At 37.6% G+C, this 8,052-nt stretch overlaps 1 long non-coding RNA gene across 1 annotated transcript; it reads left to right on the plus strand.

Annotated features, from left to right (window-relative positions):
* Nucleotides 1-1,321: 1,321 nt before the first annotated feature.
* On the plus strand, nucleotides 1,322-4,712 carry LOC130087815 (uncharacterized). The gene is made up of 3 exons (XR_008807404.1): nucleotides 1,322-1,445; nucleotides 4,477-4,565; nucleotides 4,641-4,712. It is a non-coding gene; the product is annotated as an uncharacterized LOC130087815 (long non-coding RNA).
* The last annotated feature ends 3,340 nt before the right edge of the window (nucleotides 4,713-8,052 follow it).

Genomic DNA, 8,052 nt, shown 5'->3' on the forward strand with positions numbered 1-8,052 from the left:
ATTTTTTTGACTGAGACATACATTAACATCAGTAACGAGCTAAAACATTTTTTTGCTATTTTCTCCCACATGAGTTTAGCTTTAATTTAATGTAGATTACATTAACGGAGATGTAGTCTACTTTATTTTCAGCTTACAGTGGTTATAGAGATTAACGTTTGCTATAATGTGTTGTTTTTGCCTTTTTTGACGTTGTGGTTTTTTAGATATTTAATAATTTTCATCTGCAGACATGTAACGTTATGTTTTTCTTTATGTTTATTAATTCTTGACTGTTTTTTAAATTTATCTATCCTTATCACATACATTAACGGCATTAGTAGTTAGCTGCTGTTTGTTACACAAAATATAGTAATAAAAACACAGTCTTACCGTTTCAAATTCAGGCAAGTCCCTGATTGTTGGAATGGCACCTTTTTCCAAACGTAGCTTCGATGCCAACTTCGCCTGATATTGCCCCAAATTTGTAAAAGATTCTTTTGTGAAATGTTTAGCGCAGTCACCTAACGTTGAGCAAGTTGAGATGGTTGTTGGAACAGCGTCATTAAAAATAAATTTCTTCCACTTGTCACTTGTAGTTTGGTCAGTTTTGGGTAAAGAAAAAAACATTAAAATGTGGATTATGACAGTCAACCACAGAGCAACTCACGTGTGCACTACGTTTCTGCATCTTTCTTGACTGAATATGATGGGGAGAGGGGCAGGGCGGGCCTCCTCTGCGGTGTCCATATATGGTATATCCGGCCCCGTCTTGACGTCAAGTTGGGGGAGAAATTGAAATCTCGTATTTGAGTGCGCGTGCACGTTGGCTAGTTTAAGAACCCTGGGGTAAACAAACGCTTCACTTTTGAATATCGGCATCCCGGCAAATGTATAATCATTAGTCAATCATAACATACATTGATTCTCATGGAAAAGTGAAGATTGCACATTATGACTCCTTTAAATATATTGTCTCAATTTTCCTTCATGATTTATTTTCAGACATCATAAGAATAATGTTATACTTGGTATTTTAACATGACATGTTATAACAAGAATATCTATGGCAAGAGCTCTTTTCAGTCGCTGCTTTCTTTTCCTCGTGATCCTTTTCTTTTATTTTTTCCCCTTCGTAATCTGCTGTAAGAGTATGAAAAAGGACAACATATGCTGCACATTTGTGGTCTGTTCTCCCGAATTTAATTTACGATATATTCCTTGGAGCTTGGAGAGTATTCACTTAAACACAGTTTATGTCTTAAGTTTAAGCTTGTTGAATAATATGTCAAAAGAAATGCAATGGTCAGGATTATTAAAGGCGTTTTTCTATGACAGCAGACACATGAGATGATGGCTGAAGTGAGTCAGTGAAGGAGAAGATCAAGATCTGGAGGAGGACATGCAGTTTACACTTCAGGAGAAAGACACAGATGAGCTCCAGGGCAGATTCAGCAATCATAAAGGTGAGTTCAGTGTTTCCATGCTTAAGTGACACTGTTTAAAAGAAGCAGGTACATTATGTGTTATTTACAGTGATGATTTTACTTGTTTTATTATTATAAGGTAATATTAAAGGTTAAAAATGACCCACGGTAAAAGACCTGCACGATATTGAAAAAAACTGATATTGCAATATTTAATTTTTTCTGATATATATAGTGCAATATTTCAATAAAAACTATTTCACCAAATGATTAAATAGCTCTATTTGACAATTAGAAAATTAGAAATTTGAATAGTCTCTGATGCGAACTCACTAGATCTCGCAGCAATGTTATTACTTCAGTGGCGAATTCAAATGTTTTCTTCACTGGATATCTTAGCACAGTGTCGCTTGATCTCGCGCTGCACAGATGTTGCTGGTCCGAACTGATAAATGGTCCGTTAAGCACAATATGATGAGTAGCGCAGTTTCGTTCCGCTTTCATTACGTTTGCCATTTGATGTTGCGCAACGTTGTGGTGATCGCGCCAGTGCGGATTTTGTCTGCAGAAAAAATAGTCCTAGGAATCGTTCGGTTTGTATGTGTACCGAACCGGAAGCAGCTCGTACCGAAACGGTTCAATAATTACGAATACATGTACCGTTACATGGCTAATTTACATATATGCGAGTCCTGATCGGGAGGTAACGTCCGATTCCGATCGAGTCTGAAACCACGTGATCGGGCCCGATTTCCGATCGCGTGATCAGATCGGGACATCCCTAGTTTAAAGTTTTTCAATTTTACAAAATATGGTGTAAAAACGTCTTAGTGCTGCCCTCTTCAGGTTGAACAGTGGCTACTGCAGTTGAATTTTCCTATTGGATGTTGTGGTACCCTCTGACGTCAGAGGGTACCAGCTAACCATCCCCTTGCCTACAGAGAGATACGTCTCAGATGCATGCCCCCTCTCCACTAGGCTCTGCCCACTTTTCCAGCATTTTTGGGCATTTTGGGGGGGGGGGGGGTACCATTATCTCAATTAGGGGTAATGGCCTCTATTGTCTTTAGATGTAGTGGTCTTCCCTAAGGTTTTGTAAGGTCAGCCCCTTCCTGCCCACCGAATGCCTATAAGATACCATGTAAACTTACATTAGAGAGATTTTGGACGAACCACAGCATCAACAGCTGTAGTTCTCTAGAAAACATCACTTCTAGAGAACTACAGACCTGTCTCTCTCCTACCAGTCATTGCGAAAACACTTGAATGAGTTGCTTTTAACCAAGTATCATCCTTCCTGTCTCTGAACAACCAGCTGGATGTCAACCAATCTGGCTTCAAGAAAGGACATTCAACTGAGACTGCATTGCTGTCAGTCACGGAAGCCCTGCGGATCGCAAAAGCTGCTTCCAAATCATCAGTTCTCATTCTACTGGATCTGTCCGCTGCCTTCGACACTGTGAATCATCAGATCCTCTTGTCCGCCCTCTCATCACTGGGCATCACTGGAACCTCCCTCAACTGGTTTAAGTCCTATCTCACAGGTAGGTCCTTCAAGGTCGCATGGAGATGTGAGGTATCCAAAGCACATCAACTGACCACAGGGGTTCCTCAGGGTTCAGTTCTCGGACCGCTCCTCTTCTCCATTTACACCACATCACTGGGACCCATCATACAGGCACATGGTTTCTCTTACCATTGCTATGCTGATGACACCCAGCTCTACCTCTCACTTCAACCAGATGATCCCACAGTAGCTGTACGGATCTCAAGCTGTCTGGCGGACATCTCGGCATGGATGAAGGAACATCACCTGCAGCTCAACCTGGCAAAGACTGAGCTTCTCGTCCTCCCTGCCAATCCGTCTCTACAGCACGACTTCATCATCCAGCTAGATTCTTCCTCAATCACCCCATCAAGGTCGGTCAGAAATCTTGGAGTAATCTTTGATGATCAGCTGACCTTCACAGACCACATTACGAAGATAGCTCGATCATGCAGGTTTGCTATGCACAACATCAGGAAGATCAGGCCTTTCCTAACTGAGCATGCAACACAACTTCTCGTCCAGGTCATTTCTAGGCTTGATTACTGCAATGCTCTTCTGGCTGGACTTCCATCATGTGCAACTAAACCTCTACAAATGATCCAGAATGCTGCAGCTCGTCTTGTCTTCAACGAGCCCAAAAGGGCCCACGTCACTCCTCTGCTCATCTCTCTGCACTGGCTACCACTCGCTGCTCGCATCAAGTTCAAGGCTTTGACGCTTGCTTACAGATTGACCACAGGTTCAGCTCCCTCCTACTTCCACTCACTACTACAAGTCTACATCCCTCCCAGAAGCCTACGATCGGTCAATGAGCGACGGCTCGTGGTACCATCACAGCGGCCATGGTTAGCAGAAGAGAATTCTTTTAAAAGTATTTAAAATCGTACCGACCCCAAACTTTTGAACGGTAGTGTAAATGTAAATGTGTTCTCAATAAAGAATCCTGCTGAAAGATATCCCAAAATTCTCCTGGTTTTTCGCTTCTGAGTTCTAAACTTTAGAAGAATAAAGTTCACAACAGCTGCAATTTTATGTGCAGAGTGTCAGTGCAGTTCGGTTCCTGTTGAAGAAACATTTCTGTTGTGTAAATTCTGGTTTCATAACTGAGCATTTAGCTACAACATAGTTACTTACAGCTATATGACATTTTCTTAAATAGTTTATATTTTGCAAAATATTGTACACTGGACCAAATTCTTAATAAATAAAAGCATTTTTTTGTATATATAATATTTCTTCTTGCTTGACTATTTATATATACGTGACCTTTTAGTAATCCAAAAGTAACCAGATTACATTACTTTCATATTGTGGTAGTTGGATTATGTTACTGAATACTTTTTTTTTAAAAGTAATTTGTAACTAACAGAATACATTTTTTAAAGTAACTCTGCCAAGCCTGACTGCTACCTATTGGTGCCAAGTAATCAGTAAAACCAATATAATGGTCGACCTCTTCTTTTTAATTAGCTAAAATGGTCTTATTCTACATATTAATGTTTTTTTTGTTTTTTTTTTCAGGATCTAGGACATGGAGTCATGATACCCACAGAAAAATGGGTATCAAAGTATGCCCAAACATGTTGGATGAATATATTTAAATATATAATGTATGGATAATCTTATGTACTGGTAATGTGGTTTAAGAGGTACATTGTCCTAATGAATTCTCCTTCTTTTTGCAGGTCTAATCAGTCAGCCCAAGTGAAGCCACACAATGTAAAAGAATAAATGAATCAAATAATAAAAATGTAATATTAATGTTGTGTTAGATGTTTATTTCCAACTGGGTTGAGTAAAAAAGCAGGTCTTAATACTATAATTTTTATTTCAGGTGCAAGCTCTTCATTCTTTGCAAAACAAAACCTGAGCTGTAAGCTATTGAAAAGTTGGTGTGAAGTTTATATCAATTGTGTATAATAGTAGTTATAATTCAAATTAATTTATTAAAATCTATAATTAATGTCCTAATTATTAACAGCTAAAAGCATTAAACCTACAAATCTTAACCAATACAAAAATGTAATGGAAACCATTAAATATGTGCAAATCAAGACCAATACAAATTTGTAATGAAACCATCACAACCAATACAAAACTGTAATGGAAACCATTAAATATGTGCAAATCAAGACCAATAGAAATTTGTATTGAAACCATCAGAACCAATACAAAACTGTAATGGAAACCATTAAATATGTGCAATTCAAGACCAATACAAATTTGTAATGAAACCATCAGAACCAATACAAAACTGTAATGGAAACCATTAAAATACAGACCCAATACAAATTTGTAATGGAAACCCTTAAAACCAATAAATCCTAATGGAATATGGCCCAAAACACACTACGTAATGGACTCCACTTGGTAATGGTTAACGGCTGGTGGTTTGTAATGGTTTTGTAGTGGAAACCATTAGGAATTCTGTAATGGTTTCTATTGTTTTTTTCAGGATCTCGCATCCGAAACAAAATGAAAAGATAAATCTTGATATATGCTTACAATTTAGGTTGAACTGCCCGCATTCTCTCCACCAATTATGTAACGAATCACACAATAATAATATACATAAAATGTATTTAAGGGGGGGGCCGGAAGGCCAATTTAGCTCAAAAGGAATGATTCATCGATTTGCAATGAATCTTGACCGAATCACTATGGAACCGAGAAAATGACTAGTTTAGAGTTCATTTGAACGGGCCGTAATTATAACCTTGGCAACAGATATGAATATCCAATCTATAGTGAAGCACTATGTATTAGCAAGGTAACTTTAGATCGACAGTACAAGACATTAAATGTGCAAGCACAACACAAGGCAAATATCTTTTCAAATATATTGCCGACTTTATTAACTATTCTAAACACATAATAAAACTAAGGTCTAAACACAATCACACACACGCATTCATACAAGGCGCAGAGGAAGAGAGAGAGAGTGAGAGAGAGTTTTCAGAGATGCACTTTGTAAGACATGACCTGAACGAACCACCAAGCATTAATTTAAACCTTCGTTTCTTAGACAGGTTATTCAATTTACATTTGCACCAGTTCAGTTAACCTCTTAACCTTCTCCAGAGCGTCGGCGCACTGAAGCGTTTTTTTTTTTATTTAGTTCAAAAATACTATCAGATTTAATGTTATACCTTGACAAACTATACATCATTAAAAAGATATAAGACTCAAGATTCAGTATTTGACCACTATTGTATTCTGAGAAACTTATAGTGACAGTTATGTCTTAATTTGTGTCAGGAGTTATGAAATGAAAAAAATGAGTCGATACCTTTAATATGAATTATAAGCGTCAGCTGGTCCATTCATAAAAAACACTCCGTGCTGTCGTCATGACAGCGATTCACAAAACAACGTCCCTGAGGGCTTTTAGCTCAACAATGTGCAGATGTGGAGAAATATTGATATATTCTCATAGATTCACATCATATTTCTAAAGACAGGAATAATATTTATTGAATTTATACCCAAATGCGTCGATGTAATCATAATGATCGCTTCTTACTGAGATGTGCTGTGTTTTCCATTCATACCAATTGCATGGGGGCGCTATTATGTCCAATAAAAGTCCATATATAGATCATGAAGAAGACCCATAGTCATGTGACATTCCAGGACGTCACTGAGTGATACAGAAAGTACAGAGATCGCTGTAACATGCAGATAAAGATGTTTTGAAGACAATAAACATGATTGCAATGATATTTGAGTTACCTGTGTTCTTCAAGCCATGCCAGGTATTTCATAATAATAGATTATATTTATAATGTAATGCTAATCGATATAGATTTCATCATCGTTCAGAACACTAAATAATACATTTTCTGTCTGATTTTTTTTTTATCTGAAGCCAAGTTAGATCACAGAAGATTATTTAAAACACTAGACTTGCGTTATATAGTGAGTTTGGAGCGCAAACATGGTTTTAATCTCATAAATGGTCGTGTATTGATGGTGTGCTAAGCTAACATGCTAGCGAGCCCAGGCGCACCTGCCACGAGCAGTTATTGTTTTATGATTTTTTTCTAAATAGGAATGCTTACTGAAATGTTTCAGTGCATTTGATACCAGTTTCAAATATTTAGTGAGAACTTTGATAAAAGAAATTAGGGTTTGAAACCCTATGAATAGCTTGTGAATAGCCAGTCGTTAGTAGCTATAATGCAGACAAAAGAAATGCATATTTAGAGCCATAATAACCAGTCTGGAGAGGTGTAAATGTGTGCAGGGGAGACTGAGACTGAATGGGGCACCACAAAACAATAGAGACAATAGACTGAATAGATGACTCAGAAGATGACTAAACATCAGTTTGCTAATAGAGTCTAATCAAAATAAAGTAATTTGACATGATCTTGAAAAACATTTAACTAAATACAGAGCTTTATACTTATCATTTTCAGATTTTAAATATAAAATGGTCAGACATGTGGCTTTAGCTGCAGTGCATTTCTAGATTGCTCCAGGGCCAACTTCAATTTTATTTTCATGAAGATGTTTCATAAAAATAAATTTCTAATAACTTTACAAAACTTTGAAGCTATTTAAAATGTTTTTTTTTCATTATGACAATAATTAATTCTACATTTACAATAAACAACCAGGTGTCAGCTTTCAAATGAGATCATACTTGTGCTTTTAGTGCAAAGGGTTCATGAACTGTATCTGTTTCAGTTTGTGTATGTCATTTCTGGGGATTTTTCAAAAGTGGGCTTGAAGCTTAACAGGTTAAGAGTCTGAAGTAGCTGCTACTTGCTTGTCTTTGCGTTGCTTAGGGAGTTCCCTTTTTGCGGTGCTTCGTCAAAGGGGTTTCCCGACCGGGTCCGTGTGGCTGGTTGTCTTTGAAGTGCCTGGATGGAAGTTTCTGAACTGCCGGTCACGTGTGATTGGCAGGCGAATAAGAGTCTTTACAGTTCGAAGCTCGTTGCAGGAGAGACGTTTAAACGAACTTCGCAGCAACTTAACGTTGAACCGAGACTTTTATGAAAAAAGAAAATAAAGGAAGAAATGAAAGTAAGACGAGTTAGATGGCTTGAATGAGCTGTTTCAACCCCGATCTTGATGGGTTATTTGTCTGCT

This window comes from Rhinichthys klamathensis, unplaced genomic scaffold (assembly GCF_029890125.1).
Source record: "Rhinichthys klamathensis goyatoka isolate OS25496 unplaced genomic scaffold, OSU_Roscu_1.1 h1tg000111l_1, whole genome shotgun sequence".
Taxonomy (NCBI): domain Eukaryota; kingdom Metazoa; phylum Chordata; class Actinopteri; order Cypriniformes; family Leuciscidae; genus Rhinichthys; species Rhinichthys klamathensis.